The 19018-nt window shown below is 43.6% G+C and overlaps 1 long non-coding RNA gene across 1 annotated transcript in view; it reads left to right on the top strand.

The window, feature by feature from the left end:
• LOC115296996 overlaps window positions 1–1905 on the top strand; it is a 2542-nt gene extending 637 nt beyond the window's left edge. Inside the window, exon 2 of the long non-coding RNA XR_003911194.1 lies at window positions 836–1905. This is a non-coding gene — a long non-coding RNA (uncharacterized LOC115296996). The remainder of the gene's footprint in view (window positions 1–835) is intronic.
• Window positions 1906–19018: the final 17113 nt, after the last annotated feature.

Raw genomic sequence — 19018 nt, 5'->3', positions numbered from 1 at the left:
GGGCAGATTTTCCCAATATTAGGAGATTGTGGGGGTGGGGGGGTTTTCCTCATGGCTGCCACATGGCCTCATTCTCATTTCTTGCTCTGGTCAAGACTTAGATTCAGTCCCACCTTCTTCTTTTGGAGTGTGGAAGGTAAATTAGGGCCAGGAGCCTTGTTCCTGGCACCTCTTTTGTCCAATGACTGATTTCCATTCAGTCAGGACAGCCTTCGCCAGGAGCAGATATTGGGGGCGTTTGGAGGTGAAGGCAGTTCCGGGGTGTCTACATGCAGGGAGATGGATTGGCGATACAATTGGTCTAAACGTAGGGCATTTCGTTAAAGTGCTTGGCTAAGTATCAAACAGTCCAGTAGTAAATCTTGGGATTTACTACACATGTCTTAGGAAAAACCAGAACGGATGAAGTGTTCAGCTGTGAAGGGGGACATCTGGGATTAGCTAGAGATAGGGATTCGGAAAATATAGGTCGAAGCGTTTTCTGCAGTCTTATTCCTATTCTCTTGAGAAATCAAATGTAAGCATCTGTAACAAATGAATGTAATGAAATGGAAATAATTTTTGCCCAGGCAATGAAAAGTTGATTGTTAAATTGTTAACTCCTAGAAGGCAAGGTTTGTTTTTCTGAATCTGCATAACACTTAGTGGGTGTCTGTACAGATCAGGAGTCAGTTCCTCTTTGATGGGGAGTCTATTACATTTTGAGCTCCCCTCCCCCGCATCCACCCCCATAGTTGCATAACAGCAAATGTAAATAAATTCTCATTGATCAAGTAGGGGTAGGGGTGGGTGGAGTGAAGCCTGGCCTTACCACAACCTGTTATTACTATTTCAGGTTTGGAGCCAACAAACTCCACCTTGGGACTAACTGCAAATGGCATCTGTGTCATTCTTCAGTAACGTTCACACGAGAGTGTTCTGATCAAGCATGCAGTCCGCATCATGATTACTCATCTATGCAAAGAATGGAGTCCAAGTTGCTCTGGTGACCTTAGTTCTCAATATCCTGGCCCTTCAGTCAAATGATGCACTTCTAAAGAGCATTCACACAATTGTCTCATTGAAAATCCTAGATGCTGATTTGCTACATCACTGAAGCCTATACTGAGGTCTAATAAGTATTTGAAAAGGATCATCAGGAAATAATCTCTCTTCCAGTCTACCTGCCTGCCAGGAAAAACAGGCAAATTGTCTTGTTTTATGTTAAGCCAAGCCAACGGGAAAGAATTCTTTCTGATTCACAGTCCACACAGAGCATTCCTTTTGCAAGTTTACAGATGAATAAACCTCACATTCTAATTAGGACCCATCGACCTCCTAATCAGCTCACCTGATAGTGAAAAGCAACCCTCTATTAGTAGTTTCTGGCAAGGGCGCTATCTGTCTGGAAAGAACTCGTTTTCTCCTAATTTAGAGCTGTCCTTTGGACTTAAGGATGTTTGCCTGTTTGCGGGAGCTCGGTAAACAGTCTGTTCTGACACACTCAACCGCTGGCAACTTCACACCAGGATCCTCACCGGGTCTGCAGACCGAGAAGTAAATTCATTAACGCCTGTCAGGCAGGTCCAGTGCTGGTCCAGCGGTATCAGGAACTGGGACCCAGAACATGCTCGAACACATCCGGAAGCCTCCATGTTGGACGGCTTGGAAAACAAGCCAACAGGGATGTTGTTGTGGGGTCGTGGAGCCCAACAGTCGAGAGAGAAATTTTGAGACTTGTATGGTGCAACTTAGTAAGTTTATTTAAGTAGCACAGGGACAGGACCTCAGGCAGAAGGGGCTGCGGTTTTGCTGTATGAAGCTGGTGGTTATAGGCTTAGTGCTCAAGGTGGAGGGGACGTGCAGGGAGCGTTAGGTCATAAATGTTTTCTTCACATTCCTACCCATAAAACTACTTTCATGAGATTTCTCTACTCCTTATCGTTCTGTTCGATATGAACTATCAGTGAGATATGCAGGCACTCATGAGACCCTTTAAGAATATCACAACCAGGGGGCACCTGGGTGGCTCAGTCAGTTAAGTCGCGACCTCAGCTCAGATCATGATCTCACGGTTTGTGAGTTTGAGTCCCACATGGGGCTCTGTGCTCACAGCTCAGAGCCTGGAGCTTGCTTAGGATTCTGTGTTCCTCTCTCTCTGCCCCTCCCTTGCTTTGTCCTCTGTTTCTCTCTGTCTCTCAAAAATAAATAAAGCATTAAAAAAAAACATAAAAGAATGTCACAACCAGCACATATTTCATCAGTTCGATATGAACTATCAGTGGCTCAATCAGTTATCGGAACTATGCAGTCTCTTGGTCAGCCTTCTGGGTTAAATGAACAGTTTTCTGCTTCTAACCCTCATCAATATCTCTCTTCACACAGTGTCTGTTGAGTTCATGCTTCATAAAGAGGCCCATCGATTTTGCTTGTAAAAAGTCCCTCCTAGCTGTCTCTTTCTCTCTCCTTTTCTATCTCACAATCAGGTTTAATATTCTACTAGGTCGAATTGGTAAAGCGATCCCGCCTGACAAATAGCTACTGGTGAGTGCTTCCCCCAGCCCATGCCAGCCCTTGGCCCCTCACTGGGACCCAACACACAGGGGTTAATACCCCAGTGGTTAGGCGCTCTAGAACTGTAGATAATCTGTTCCAACTGGGTCCTTACTACCTGTGGTGGGGTGAAAAATAACCCCCAAAGATGTGAGATCTGTGATAAATAGACCTGTGGCTGGCAAAGGATGGAATCCTTTGCGATCAGGAGATTGGGCTGGATTATCTGGGTGGGCACTAAGTGCAATCACATCTGCCCCTATCAAAGGGAGGCAGAAGGAGATTTGGCAGATGTCACAGGAGGAGACTATCAGAAGGCAACAGAGAGATTTGAGGATGCTGACCTCAACCTTTGGTGTGAGGTAGCCCCAAGCCAGAGCAAGCCAAGACACAACAAGTGGAAAGATGATCTTCCCCAAAAGCCTCGGGATGGTGTGTGGCCCTCCTGGCACCTTGATTTCTGACCTCTAGTCTGAAGAACTTTGAGACAGTAAATGACTCTTGTTTTAAGCCATGCGATTTGTGGAGATTTGTTACAGCAGCGTTAAGAAAGGGAACACGCCACCTCTCGCCTGATTCATGTCATCCTTGCACTGACTTCTCGGGGTCTAATTCTTGCCTCTCTGATCCACCCATCTTAACTCTGCATGGTTTTCAAAAGTTTTGTTTTGTTTGTTTTTAGAGAGAGAGCCAGAGAACAAGTGTGAGTGGGGGAGAGGGGCCAAGAGAGAAGGAGAAAGAGAGAGAACCCTAAGCAGACTCCATGTTCAGCACAGAGCCCGATGTGGGGCTCGATCCCATAACCCTGGGATCACAACCTGGGCCGAAATCAGGAGTCAGATGCTTGACTGACGGAGCCACCCAGGCGCCCCTCAGAACTTTCCATAAGATTTTGGTCCTCTCTTATTGAAATGGCTTTCGTTTCCATTTGTAATAAAAATAGTAAAAAATAGTCTGTGGAGGACTTCTCTGTGTGCTGGGCACTTTATGGAAAGTATTACATTTCCTCCTCGCAAAAACGCCTTTGCTTTACAGACAAGGAAACCAAAACCCGAAGAAGTTAAGCAGCTCTCTGTGTGAGTGGCATGCACGTTTGTGTTCTCGGCCACCTGCTCTGTGCTCCGTGCATGTCCCCTTGCCCAGGACCCGAGTGGGGCTGAGAGCATTGTTCTCCCATTTCTGTGTCAAAAACTCACCATCCTTCCAGATTCAGTGTAGGTCCCACCATGTCCAGGGACTCCCTTAAATACCCTTCTATCACCCAGCTCTGAACTCCCTCGAACTTGTAGGTAGAGTCTATTTCAGAAACTATGGAAATTAGATTCTGCTTTGTATATTCAAAATGCCATAGTGGAAAAGAATATACCATGTAGAGAAATATTTTATTTTATTTTAAAGTTTATTTTGAGGGTGGGGCAGAGAGAGAGAGAAAGGGAGAGAGAGAGAATCACAAGCAGGTTCCCTGCTGTCGACACAGAGCCCGATTTGGGGCTTGAACTCACAAACCATGATATTTTGCCTTGAGCTGAAATCATGAGTCAGACGCTCGATCAAATGAGCCACCCAGGGGGTTCCCATGTAGAGAAAAAATTTAAAAATACAAACCAAGGCCTGGGTGGCTCGGGGGAGGGGTGATATTTAACAAATCAGTTCCATGTGGTATACCGTTTAATCGATTCTGTGTGGTACATTCCTGAAGTCTCATGTGATTGTTGGGGACCAGAGGAGGGGAGGGGAGAACCATGGATCCAATTAGAGCCTCCATTAATCTTGATCATTCCATTCTTTGTTCCTCCTGTTCTCTTTGCTTTCTCATTCTTATACCTTCCGGAGACGTGCCACATACACTGCAGAAACAACCATCCCCCGATGACCTTCGCCCCATTGCTCCATTCACTTGCAGGTGGGAATTCAGGCAAGGGTCCACAGAGGTCACAGACAACATATATGCAGTCCTGGTCTGACCCATATAGCACTGCTTCATGTCCTAAGGAAGGTATTTTCTCTTAGAGATGTTCATTTTAGTGTATCTTTAAAAAATCTTGTGTTAAGTTGCCTCCATCTTTTTTCTTGGGTAAGGACGACCCAGGAATGGCCCTTCTGTATCTATGATATTGCTGTTCACAGCTTTTCTTGATAGACCTCACACAATCTTGGGAACAGGGCTGCTGTGTAATGAAGGCTGGACACCAGCTCTCGCCTTGAGTATATTAAGTAATTATACTGTGCATTTTTTTATTCGTGTGCCATGTTGGATTTGTCCCTGGTACCTGTGGAGTTTTTCTGAGAAACAGAGCAATAATTCAGCGTCAACTTATTCAAATACATTTTAAGCCTTTAATTTTTTTCTAGCAACCATCTTTTAAAAAGTAAAAAGAAACACGTGAGATTAATTTTATTTTATGTAATCCAAGATATCCAAAATATGATCATTTCAACATGTGATCAACATAAGGATTGTTGAGACATCTTACTTTTTCTTTCTTATGTCAAGTCTTCAAAATATGGAGTGAAATACTCACACCCCATGGAGATTTGGATGAGCCGAATTTCAGGCACTCAGTAGTCACATATCAGAGAATGCGGCTCCAGAATTGCTTAAAACTTTTTTAGAATGCCACATTTCCAAGTTCTGTTCTTTTGTAAAATATCTTCTTTAAAGACAACAAAACAAGATGTGTGTATTTTCTTTCTTTTTCTTTTCTTTTTTTTAAATTTTCAAATTAGTTAACATACAGTGTAATCTTGGCTTCAGGAATAGAATCCAGTGATTCATCTCTTACATAGGACACCCAGTGCTCATCCCAACAAGTGCCCTCCTTAATGCCCATCCCCCATTTAGCCCATCTCCTCACCCACCTCCCCTCCAGCAACCCTCAGTTTGTTCTCTGTATTTAAGAATCTCTTACGGTTTGCCTCTTATTGATGTGCATTGTCTATTCACTGTAAAAACCTTGGGAAATGCAGAAAATCACAAAGAATAAAATGAAATTTTACAGTATTCTTCCAGGGTTTTATTTCTAAGCATAACTAAAAATATATAAATTGGGGCACCTGGGTGGCTCAGTCGGTTAAGCATCTGACTTTGGCTCAGGCCATGATCTCAATACATGTAAGGGGTTCAAGTCCCACATCAGGCTCTGGGTGCTGACAGCTCAGGACCTGGAGCCTGCTTCGGATTCTGTGTCTCCCTGTCTCTCTGCCCCTCCCCCGTTCATGTTCTATCTCTCTCTCTCAAAAATGAAAATTAAAAAAAAATATATATATTTTAAAAATTTAGAATCATTCTGTTAGTACCATTTTGCAATGTTTTGGCTCAAAAATATAGTTCTTCCCTGACGTGTTGAGGTTGTCCCACATGTGTTGGTTTCTTCTCTAAGTCGATTTAAAACCTAGAAGACAGGGGTCATATTTCATACCATGTCTACATACCTCAAAGGATATGACTGGATACATAGAATTAACTCAATAAACACTTGAATGGACCAGAACAATGTTAATTAATCAACAAATATTTATTAAGTGGGAGTGGCATCTCATACCTCTTAGTTAACAGAAGCTGGGTTTGAGAGTTGACTAACCCCAACAGAACATCTCACTTTGGCTTGGAATGACTCTCTGAACTTGCAGATAAGAGTTTGCTACTTACTAGTCGCTGAACATGGGGTGATCCATGAAAGCTCTCTTGGCCTCATTTTCTTTTTGTTGTTGTTGTTTGTTTATTTTGAGAGAGAGAGGGAGAGTGCAAGCAGAGGAGGGGGAGAGAGAGAGAGAGAAAGAGAGAGAGAGAATCCAAAGCTGAATCTTCACTGTCAGCACAGAGCCCAATGCAGGGCTCTATTCCACAAACTGTGAGATTGTGACCTGAACCGAAACTAAGAGTCAGACGTGTAACTGACTGAGCTACCCAGGCACCTCCTTCAGCCTCGTTTTCCAACGGGGTAGGGGAGGAATGTGTGCTTGTCTGCCTTGTAAATTCTCTCAATTCTCCCAGGGTTGGGGGTGAGTGAGATGCCCTAGTATTCACAATAGCACTCTACAGAATCAGGAGCTGTCCTCATATTCATCTTTGGAACCTTGCTCCGCTGTGTGAAACGTGCTCTTGAAGATGCAGAAAATTAGTAGCCAGCCACTGACGGCATCCAAGATGCAAGATAATAGACCGCAAATTGTGAATATTTCTATTCCTTTTAAATGATTATGATTTATAATATGTAGTTTCTCCTAGACTGTTAACCATATTTACATGAATTTGTTAAATTTCGTTTGCTCACTGCTCATCCGTAGCCCCCTTAAATCATGACTTTGTTTTTCAAAATTTAAAATTCTTTACTTTATGAATATCTTAAGTAATTATTTTAGGAAACCATGGGGTGTGGTAAATCTTACAGGTCTTTAATGTCTGAAATACAAATGTTTTTTTCCATTGGAGTTGACAGATAAAATACAAGATCTCAGTTACATTTAAATTTCTGATAAACAATGAATATGTTTTTAGGATAAGTATGTGCCAAATAGTACATGGGACATACTTATCCTAAAAACATATACATTATTGATCTAAATTCACATGTAACTGAGTATCATACCTATGTTTTATTTGCTAATTAACTGAGTATAGATTTCTTGGATTATAGGCTTTTCCTCTCAAAATTGAGAATAATGCACCATTATTTTCTAAATAGCGCTGTGGAATCTGATTTTTGTATTTATTTGGGAAACTTGTCCCTTTTCCCCTTCTTTAGGGAATCTTCTGTGTTTTTGTAGCATAAAATATTTTTAAGGACATTTAGACACTTCAGGCTTTTCATTGAGGCTCTCATCAAGTTTCTGCAACTCCTAAAATGATATTACCTAACTTGTAGCTAATCTTCCTGACGTATCTTAAATGTTTCTACCCCTCCTTCTGTATGAGCTGACCTCTTTGAAGGTATCTATTGTCTGTTTGTAGCTCTGAATCTGTAAGCCATGGAAGAGTGAGAGAGAGTTGTAGAAACTTTGGCTGAAAGATCAGATGAATAAATAAGGGCCGGCTGTAAGGACTGGCCACACATTTTCCAAAGTCCTACACACACTGTAGCTAAGTCAGTCCACACTAGTTATTGAACAATATGAAGACACACCCTTACACTCTTGAGAACAAAGGAATGGATGCTGGTTTCAAGAAAAGGGGCAATTAAAAGAGTCCCCACTCCTGGTAGGGAGATAAGATGTAGGAAAAAAATCAAATTAAGAATTGTAGGTGAACAGGCTTTTATTTATTCCAGAGCAGAGGGAAACTCATGTTTTGTGTTGTCACCCTTGTTGAGAGGCCCAGGAATTTGAGAAAATAATTTTTCCCACTTAACAGTGAATGACATTGCCCCCGCTGTTTAGCAGAGCAACACCCCAGCTCTTCAGAGCCCTGGGATTAAGCGCCAAGAGAGGGGTGTGCAAGGTGACTGACTTAGAAGGCCATCAGCATGTTGGGAGGGAACAAAATGCCCTTTGATGTGTGGCTGCAGCCCTGAGTCAGAGACCTCATACCCAGTCTTAGACCCCCGAAGCCAAAGTGTAGCTGGGTTTTGCCGTGTCCCTCAGCCCCGAGGTTCTGCATCTTCTGAAGAGTGAAGAAGAGCTTGGCATCCTCCACTTTGTCCCCGCCTCTCCCTGTGCCTCCATGACTGGAGCAAATCCTTCACACGTGTCAAGCAGTTCTGTAAGTTCTGTGAACAAGACTTTTCTTGACTGCTTACATTTTAGCACCAACTCATTTTCTTTCAGGCAATACAAAGGACTACTCTTTAAATGATCAAATCTTAGCCATTAACCTCCGTCAGATTTAGGGCGATTCTAATTTGGTCTCCAACAGCCTTACATTCCTTCATCAGCTCATCATTTTTTCAGTCATGTGACTATCCCATGGCATCTGATTTCCCATGAGATACTATCCTTTAAGAATTAAGCAACTATAGTAACAATGGTCAAATTCCCAGTTTGCTAGAATTCCATCCTGGAGTTGTCTGCTTATTTTTTTTAAATATATTTTTAATGTTTATTTATTTTTGAGAGCGAGAGAGACAGAGTGCAAGTGGGGGAGGGGCAGAGAGAGGGGGAGACACAGAATTTGAAGCAGGCTCCAGGCTCTGAGCTGTCAGCATAGAGCACAACATGGGGCTTGAACTCACGGATCATGAGATCATGACCTGAGCCCAAGTTGGACCCTTAACCACTGGAGTTGTCTTCTTAAACTGAACTTGAGTTCAGTGCCATCTTGTATGCAAATCCTTAAATGTTGGTTGCTACCATGGGAAGTTCCTTCTTATGATTGAAAAGATTGAGTGACCAAGGACTCAAGGAAAAAGCTCTCCCCTTCCTAGCCCTGTGTCATTACTCTTCCTGATAAAGAAAGAGAAGGTCAAGTCCTTGAGTAGCACCACTGCCAGTCTGTGAATTTGAGTATGGGAATGTATGTAGGTCCATAGACAGGCATAGACTACAACATGGATAACAAATCACGGAAATGAGCTACACAACTAAAGAAACTGGATCAGACCCAATGTGGCATCTTTACCTCTAGAGATCCACCTTGAGCAGAACCAAAGTCTTGACATGTCTGACCATTTATTGAAATGCTGCCTGTTTTCTTGAATTAAGAGATTTGTTCTGGAGAGGACAATAAGGAAGGCGCTGGCAGCTGCCAGCCTGAAGATGTTTGGCAACATTTCGGAGAACTTACAGTGTTGTAGGGCAGAGAAGCTACTTCTGACTCATAGGAGTAAATCTTGCTGTGTAGAACATCATGTAAAGTGTGATATTTTACTTCTGACTCATAGGAGTAAGTCTTGCTGTAGAACATCATGTAAAGTGTGATATTTTACCATGCACCTCCAGGTCATGGAGGACCCATTGCTCTGGGCTTGTTGTCTTGAGGGGCATGGTCTGGCTGTTAATGATACCATGAATATGCATGAAGGGAGGTCAAGCAGATGGCTCTGACATTTAAGAAGAAATGAAAGTCATCTTTAATGGATTTGACTATAGCTATTGTAAGCAGGCACCCCAAAGGAACATAAATACACAGGATCAAATAGGTATAGATGAGTTTTGTGATTCCCTCACCTTGTTAAGTGGAATAAGTAATTTGCTTCTTGATCAGATGTGGAAGAGAATGTGTGCGTTATCGCATGGCCCCAGACCACCTAAGCACTGACTGTTCCCTCTCTTCCCATTCCATTCCCCATGATTGATCTGTTGAGCGTAATGTAGTTGTGCTGCAGAAAACTGATGAATTTGGGGGAAAGGTCATTTGGTGTTTTAATCCAGGAATTATTGTATATGATACTGAAGAATCCTTTCAAAGCCAAAACTGTGGATGATTCCACCAAAGTTAATTCTTAAAAGCAGGACTTGGACAGAGAGGAGATTAGGCGAGCTCAGAGAACAAAGCTGGGCATGGTGTTGTCCAGAAAAGGTCCCCGAGTTTTGGAAAATCACAGAGAACCACCGTGGTTGGAAGAGAAGGGTTGGCTAAAGGGAAATGCTGTACAGTATCTAATATCTGGGGCTCAGGAAGGCTCATATGCAAAGCGAGTTCTGGGTATTCAGGTCAGGTTTGGAATAATGAGATATTGGGCACCAGGGGAAACCAACCTGCCTCAACTTGTTTCTGTAGCGGAGGACACCTACCAACATGAGGGGAAGATCTGGTGATCTTCCTAAAGACATCTGGGTGAGAATCCAGGCATGCAAAGTATTGTGAACCCAGACAATAAATGATTGGGTAGCAGAGAGTCAGAGCCCGATAGGAAATGCCTGCCTCCAGGAACAGTGTGACATGGAGTGCCCACATCGGGGGACAGAACCCTATGATACAGAAAGTGAGAAGTCTCCGCGACAAGCTGATAATAGCACCAATCACAACAACATGAATAACCATAGCTACCATGTACTGAGTAGTTACCAAGAACTGGGCTAAGTGCTGGACCTTTCCACCTATGGAGGCCTAGAGAAACAAAGTATATGGTCAAGATCAAGGTGACACAATACCAAGTGGCAGAGCAAGGATTTGAACTTCAGTTTGCCTCGCTCCCAAGCTCATGGGCTCCCCTCTCTTCTGGGTGGCTCCTAATGGAAGCTGCCTCCCTGAGGTTCTGGGAAGGCCTGGCCCCCCAGCAGAGATGGCATACAGGTAGACGGCAAAAGCAGGTCAGTGCTGCTCTCCAAATTAACATAAGTATCCCCAAATGCTTATGTAAAAAAGACTCTAACCTAAAAATAACCCTGAAAAGTAATCACTCCACCATACTCCACATTGGTGAAGATCTGTAAAGAACTTGATTTCTTTTGAAGGGTAGACATAAAGCAATTAAAACATGAAGCAAGATATTGCTGGGGGACCACGTGATGTGGGTCGTGGGTTGTATTACGTCCTCCTAGAAGATACATTGAGATCCTAACCTCTAGGAATGTGATCTTGTTTGGAAATAGGGTTTTTGCAGATGCAAGCTGGTTAAGAGGCGGTGCTAATGAATGAGGGTGAAATCCAAAGACGGTTGTTCCTTCCAGAGAGATTTGGGGATGCACAGATGCAGAGAGGAAGGCTGTGTGAAGGGGAGGCTGAGGCTTCACTTATGCTTCCATAAACCACAGAAGCCCCAGGATGGCCAGCAGCCAGCAGAGGCTAGAAGACTCAGGGACGTGTTCTACCCTGGAGACAACAGCGGGAACACGGCCCTGCTGACGCCTTGATTTGGGACTTCTGGCCTCCACAAAGGTGAGAGGACCCATGTCTGCTGTTTTAGGTCATCTGTTTGTGGTCATCTGTTACTGCAGCCCTGATGGGCAGAAGTAAGTAAGTAAGTAAGTAAGTAAGTAAGTAAGTAAGTAAGTAAATAAATAAAATCTTCTCAAAGGCAATTCAACAAGTGTATCAAAGCCCTGAAAATTTATGTTCTCAGGATCCCTATTTCTAACAAACTATCCTAAAATGTTGTTTTTAGATGGAGATGCAGAAAAGCTTTATTCACAATTAGTTGTTGCATTCTGTATATTTTTCCAAAGGAAACAACCTAGTAGCTAGTAGATTCAGGAGACCATGGTATGCTCACAGGATAAAATGTTACACAACCATTAAGACATTTTATTTGTTTATACATTGAAACTTTAAAAATTTTTTAAGTGCTTTTTTATTTATTTGAGAGAGAGAGACAGAGAGAGAGACGAATAGAACAAGCAGGAGAGGGGCAGAGAGAGAGGCTCTGAATCCGAAGAAGGCTCCAGGCCCTAAGCTGTCAGCACAGAGCCAGATGTGGGGGTAGGACCCACAAACTGTGAGATCATGACCTGAGCCGAGGTTGGACTCAACCGACTGAGCCGCCCAGGCGCCCCTATTTATTTATTTTTAAAGTTTTTTTCTTTACTTTTTGAGAAAGATACAAAAAGCAAGTGGGGGAGGGGCAGAGAGAGGGAGACAGAACCCCGAGCAGGGCTGTGTGGTCAGCACCGGGCCTGATAAGGGGCTTGATTGAACTCATGAACCATGAGATCATGACTTGAGCTGCAATCAAGAGTTGGTCGATTAACTGACTGAGCCACCCAGATACCCTAAGACATTTTAAAAACAGAGTTTAGTGATATGGGAAAATATATTTTAAATGAAAAAAAAATCAAGAAATAGAATATTCCATTCAATATGATTGTGACTCTGTTAAAATATGCATGGGGGAAAACTGGAAGGAAATCTGTTAAAAGATCAATGGTTATTATCTTTGGGTTTGGGGACTATGGGTGACATTTTTTTCCTTATGTCTTTTGGTATTTTGAAAATTATCTATATAAGCATATATTACTTTGTATAATGAAATATAGAGCTTGGAGCTTGTAAGGGAAACTTACGGGAATTGTTTTAGAGGTTTCAAAAGGAAATGTTGGGTGCCTGGATGGCTCTGTCTGTTAAGCATCTGACTTTGGCTCAGGTCATGATCTCACAGTTCCTAAGTTCAGGCCCCGCATTAGGCTCTGTGCAGACGGATGAGAGTCTGGAGCCTGCTTCGGATTCTGTGCCTCCCCCTCTCTTTGCCCCTCCTCTGCTCACACTCTGTCTCTCAAAAATAAATAATAAAACATTTAAAAAATTTTAAAAAAGGAAATGTCAGTTGAAAACTCACCTGTGGAGAGCGGAAATGTGTCATTGTTATTTACACTGATGGTGTAATAGGGGTAAAATCAACAATGGTAATGATGCTTACTGTTACCCAGAGGTTTACAGCACCTTTTGGGGGTTATAATCTGCAAAACATTTTCATCTCACATCTGTCATCTCATTTGATGAGTTAAAAGGACTAGGTATCATTATACTTTTTTTAAATGTTTATTCATTTTTGAGACAGGGAGTAGGGGAGGGACAGAGAGAGAGAGAGAAAGGGGGACAGAGGATTCTATGTGGGCTGATAGCAGCGAACCCCATGTGCGGCTCGAACTCACGAACGGTAATATTACGACCTGCACTGAAGTTGGACGCCCAACAGATTGAGCCACCCAGGCTCCCCTCCTCACACTTACCTTACGGAGGATGTGGAATCGTGAGATCCCCGTGGAACTTGGCGTTCCAGGGGTAGCTGGCCTCACATGACCCGGATGTGGCCTGGGCTTGCTTCTCAGTGGTGCAAGCCGGAGCTCCCTGGGTCTCAGCCACCTCGTCTACAAAAAAGCACAGATGCACAAAAAGTCCGGTCTGGCGCTTAAATCCTATGATTTTTTTTAAAACCCTAAAACCTTTAAAATCCTAAAACCCATGAGGCCTTGAGTGATGGAGATCTGCCTTGGCAGTCTTTTTAGCTTTTGGATTGCCCTGATTTCTTCCCAGAGATAAGATAATGGTATAAATTTAAAATGTTTTCTCTCCACCCCCCCACTTCTGCTTCAAGCAGAAATTCCTGAAATATCCTTTTTATCTCTTTGTGAATGCTAAATAAGCAGAGCTTGGTGGATGCGAATTTCATACTTTTCCAGCTGACCCTTCTTATGTGCGGAGGCTGCAGGAGCCTCGATCCCTTCCTGTGCAGTGATTTATTGATTGCAGCGTCTCAGTGACAGGGTGCAGGGCCACTAAAAAATAGACTCCCAGCCTTCCTGCACTGTCTCTGGGACCTGACAGCTTCTCATCAGACAGGCACTCCCCAGTCTGGCTGCCTCCTCTCTCCTGGCTCCTATTACTCAAATAATATCATCATAAAATTGAAAGACTGCTGGGGAGCTTGAGACGGGGCCTCACCTGGCTCTGGGCTGGAGGGTGAGGCTTGCTCCTAAATCACCCGCAGCTTTCCTCCCTCATGGAAGCCCTTGTCATTTGATAACTAGTTTCAGGGCCAGAGGAGAAGGCGTCAGAATATAAAGCAAGACTTCCATTTCCCACATGCCATTTGTGTTCGAATATAAATTATAAAGGGCACTTTAATTCTGCGTCCTGGTTTCCAGCAGTCCAGGGACTCAGCTCTAATGGATTCATCTGAAATTGCATTAGCTCCAGCCCCATTATTCCTGCTCTGTTTCACAAGCTTGCCTGAAGGAGGCTGATAAATTGAGTCCTGCCAATCAGAGCGCTTGGGTGGCCTCAGGGGAAGGCTTTGAGGGCTTCTCTCAAACTTTGGGATTCATTCATAAACATCTATTAAGTGCTTACTAAGTGCAAGGCAAAATCTAGGGCCATTGCCTTCCCTTCCTTCTTTCCTCCTTCCCTTCCATCTTTCCTTGGAAAATGTTGTTTGAGCCCCTACTTAGAGTGTGACAGATGCAATGGAGATACAATGACAAATTACAGACAGTCACTGCCAAGGAGGAGCTCACAGGAGGTGGGAGCAGAGTGGGGGAGGTAGACATAAATAAACATGAGGCAGCATGGCGGAGAGGGGAGAATCCGCAGTCAGTCAGACCCTCTGACTGTGAATTCCTGCCCTGGCCCTCTTTAGCCCTGTGGTCTTGTCATAGGACATGTCATTCTCAGAGCTATTTCCTTATGTGTAAAAGAGAGAGAGTTATACCCCTCTGAGAAGGTGGGCATAAAGTTTAAATAGTATCATGTATATAAAGCATCTAATACAGAAATCTGGGTCATACTAGGTATCAGTAAATATTGGTTTCCTTCTCTTTCAGGTAATTATAATAATGTGACATGGCAAGTGTTAGGATAATCAGGGTTGTATATCCCTGGAGCAAGAGAGAGGATGTGGGCTCTGAGCACCCACCTCTTCAGGGGCACGGTGGGGGTGGCGGTGGGGTAGGTGTGCCACCGGGAGCTAACATAATGGCTGCGGGAGTCTGATGAGCTTCCTGGGCTCAGACAATGAGTCCATGGAGAAACTGACTGATGCTTCAACCTTCTGCAATGATTCATAAGCAATTCACTTCATGTGCTAGGTGATGTCCTCGAAGGAGGAGGTGGTCATCTTGAGGAGAGAGAGTGGAAAGGCACAGTCTTGTTTGGGATACTGGCTAGGGATATTGACAAGGAAGAAAGCTTTTGAGGGTGATGGTCAAAACATTTCCTGGTCTCACCTCCTGAACATGTCAGGTTCCTCCAGAGGGGGTGAGCTGTAAGGAAGCAAACAAGCAAATTGAAGGAAAAGGCTTGTATCACAAGAGACTCTTGTGATTGTGCTGCTGGAAGCTTCCTTTGGTGGTCCAAGAGGGTTTAGCATGAGCCAGAGGAGGGCAATGTGCTCTGACACAAGCATGGTTGCACACTAAGCTGACAACAGTGAGCTTATAAGCTGCCTTCAGGATGGTGAAGGCGGGGGCCACGGGCATAGCATCTGTGTATCAGAAGTGACCTCTATCTATGCAGGGATCACGGGGCCAGAGATCGAGCATCTGGGTCACAGGGGAAAAGAGCGAATGGCACAAAATGTGGAAGCAGAAGACCATCATGGTGGTTCAAAGATACATGGTAGGTCCATTAGGAATTTCTCCAAACAGAATGAAGGTACTTGAACTTGACAAGCCATTGGAGTACTTGTCAAGGCTCCAGTCACTGCTGAGGGCTCTGCCCTTACAACCCCTATGACTATAACTGCGTGGCCTTGGTGAGAGGTCCTGACCTGAGGAAATCATCTTAAAAGCCTTCCAGAGTTCTCCAAGGTGGGCTTGACAATTGGAATCAGTTGTTGAGCATATGAATGTTGGCTAGGGAGATACTTGGCAGTTGGTTGAGCTGCATCTGGGGATAGATTCAGAAAGAAACAGACATAGAAAGAATAACTGAGCTCTAGAATGAGCTTCATGAACTCCAGGTGTTGATGGGGTAACAAGACAACTCCATCCCCATCTCCCGTTGATTCCTGAACAAACTCTCAGCTCCATTATCTCGAAGCTGTGCTCCTCCTCAGTCCTCTATGGGTTTGGTTCTTTGTCTGGAATGTTAGGAGTCATCGTTACCAGTGTTAATAGCCTTGAAAACATCCATCTACAGAATGTTTGTCTCGACTCCCAATGCCTAAATTTGTTGGTAGGGGGAAGAGCAGGTGACTCTCACTCAGTTGATCCATAGCCTTCCATCGCATCTCCAGGATGTCCTATGTTAATATAAAGGTTTTAGGTACCCGAGGGATCTGGCTACTTGAGGGATCCAGAAGGAAGGCTCTCAAAGGAGGTTTCATTTCCTAGAAGTCCAATGAGGGATGCTAGTTTGGGTAGTGGTGAAATGAGGTGGGACTCCAGCTTGTGCAGAGGTATGGAGGTATGAGAGTTCATGGCATGGGGAGAAAGGAGTGTTGTGTATGTGTTGTGGGTGTGGTGGGAGGTGAGCCAGGGAAGGTTGGTTGAGTTGGGGTATGAAAGGCCCTGGGCACCTGGGCTTCATTCTGGAGGCAATGAGACATTGGGGCGACTTTAAGTCAGAGGAGTTTTCCATTTGGCAAGGCAACTCTGGCTGTTGGCTATTGGTCATGGCCCCATATGGAAGGTAGGAGGATCACTTGGAAGCTCACGGGACAATTCAGGTAAAACAGGATAAGCACCTGAACTGAGGGTGAAGAGGAACAAGCCTGGGTAGGATTCAGGAAGTAGCAATGACATGACCTGATGAATGGCTGCATGCTGGGGGTCTGGGAAAGGGGATGGGAGGCAGATGGAGGCACTGAGGTGAGGATGCCAGGATGACTCCAGGTCTCTCTGGAGGGCAGCAGGGGCACACTGGTGTTGTAAATCCAAATAAACATTTCCTCCAAATAAACCTGAAATGTTTATTGAGAGAAAGTTCATCTCACTCAGTTTGGGAAGCGTTGAGTTGGTGGTATTCCTAGGATACCACAGTAGGGATGCTGATAGAAGTAGGAAATACCAGCCTGGGATTCAGGAGAGCTGGGATCAGGAGATGCGGACTTGGGGATCATTGGTGTGTATATGGATTAAGCTTTGGGAAAACACGGGATTATTAGAGAAGAGTTCTGAGATGGTAATAGGACAAGAGGTCCCAGCCCAAACTCGATCAACATAAATAAAATCAGGTGGTGACTCAGGTGATGACTGGAATCTGTAAGACCCTGTTGCACTGAAGAAGTGGAGTGGACAGAGGCACACTGAACTGTTTCAGCCTGGGCTTGTGAGGTTGAGCCCTTTGCTCTGTGGGTTTAGAAACTTGACTTTACTACTTTACCCAAGGGGTGAGCTGGTCAAGATCTTAGTGTTTAATTTAAATAACCAAACGCAAGGGGTGCCTGGGTGGCTCAGTTGGTTAAGTGTCCGACTCTTGATTTCAACTTGGGTCATGGTCTCAGGGTTGGTGAGTTTGAGCCCCACATCAGGCTCTGCACTGGTGGCACGGAGCCTGCTTGGGATTCTGTCTCCCCCTTTCTCTTTCTCTCCTCCACTTGCTCTCCATCTTTCTCTCAAAATAAATAATAATAAACTTAAATAAATAAGTAACCAAACTCAAACTGGGGTTCCAAACTGGAATGGGGTTCTATTAATTCACAAGGGGAAATGCAAAAAGGCACAAAAATCTTCAAATACTGATTAAAAGGATTAAATTCCAAACTCCATTGCTTTGTGTGCTACCTTCAAGGTGGAGATATTTCTAGTAAAAAACTAGTACTTGTAGTCTTTCACAAAGACTATATTCTAATTCTATAGGCTAATAGTGTGACTGTAAGTTCCCCAAATAAGAGCAATAAAACTTAAAAGTTAAATAGGTTTGCTAAAACGTAACTCCTTCTCTTGGAGATTCACAAAACACATTTGGGTTAAAAACTAAGAAGTTCTTGAATAAAGCAACCTGTGTTGTCTATCCCATCATTTGCAAATCCTTTGTCCATAGAACTCTCTCCCTACGAAATAAATCCTCATTTCTGGCCTGGCATAATTTGTCTGTCTGATCGGTAGCTCCTCTTGGATGCATAAAACATCTCAGACTTAACATGTTCAGAAACAGACCCTTGACCTTTGCCTATCCAGGCCTACTTTCATCTTCTTCCTCTTAATTAGTGGTAAGTTCATTCTCCCATTTCTTGTTTCTAAGCCTTGGGAGCTCTTTGCTTTTTTCTAATTTTTCACATGCAAAAACTCAGCACATCCTATTGGCTCCAAGAAAACATATCCCAAATCTGTTTACTTTGCACCTCTACTTCAACCATCCTAGCCCAACTGTCACCATCTTTTTCGTGGATCGTTGTATTAGCACTTAACTCATCTCTCTACTTCCATCTTTGCTTTCCCTAGTCTGGTTTCTATATAGCAGTTTTTATTTTATTTTTTTAATGAACATTTCTTTAAAATGTAAATTTAAGTTAGTTAATATACCATGAAATATTGGTTTCAGGAGTAGAACTCAGTGATTCATCATTTACATTTAACATGTAGTGCTTATCACAACATTCCTATCCTCAAATTCTTCCAATGGCAATCCCAATAAAAGCCAAAACCCTTAAAGTGGCCTTTGAGACCCTACCTGATCTGGCCCTCTATTACCCCTCTGAACTCATCTCCTACCACTTGCCTCTTCAGTCATTGTGTTCCAGTCACCCTGATCTCCTGTCTCAGGGCCTTTGCACTTGCTGTTTCTTCTGCCTAAAATGTTCTTCCTCAGACATCACCATGGTTCAACTTCCTCACTTCCTTAGGGCCTCTGCTCAAATGACTACTTGTTAGATATGCATTTCCTGACCATCTTATTTAAAATATATTTCCTTTATGTTTCTTCATAGCACTTTTCAATATGTCACTGTGTGTGTGTGTGTTTCCTTACTATCTGTCTGCTCCCTTCCCCAGGATATAAACTCCATGAGAAGAGAGGGATTTTGATATATTCACTGCTCTATTCCCAATACTAGTTTTTAGAAGGGCATGTGGTACTCAATAAGTGTTTTGTTGAAGAACATAAAGGAACAACTCCCATTTTTAGGTCTGCAGAAAACATGTTGGAAAACTGGTTTAGACTTTTGATGCCCGTCCTGAGCTGTGGTATAGAGTTGGAGAAGGCCTTCCTAAAGTGATGGCTCTAAACGTTGGTTTG

Source organism: Suricata suricatta, chromosome 7 (genome assembly GCF_006229205.1).
Source record: "Suricata suricatta isolate VVHF042 chromosome 7, meerkat_22Aug2017_6uvM2_HiC, whole genome shotgun sequence".
Taxonomy (NCBI): Eukaryota; Metazoa; Chordata; class Mammalia; order Carnivora; family Herpestidae; genus Suricata; species Suricata suricatta.
This window is presented reverse-complemented; position numbering and strand designations above follow the sequence as displayed.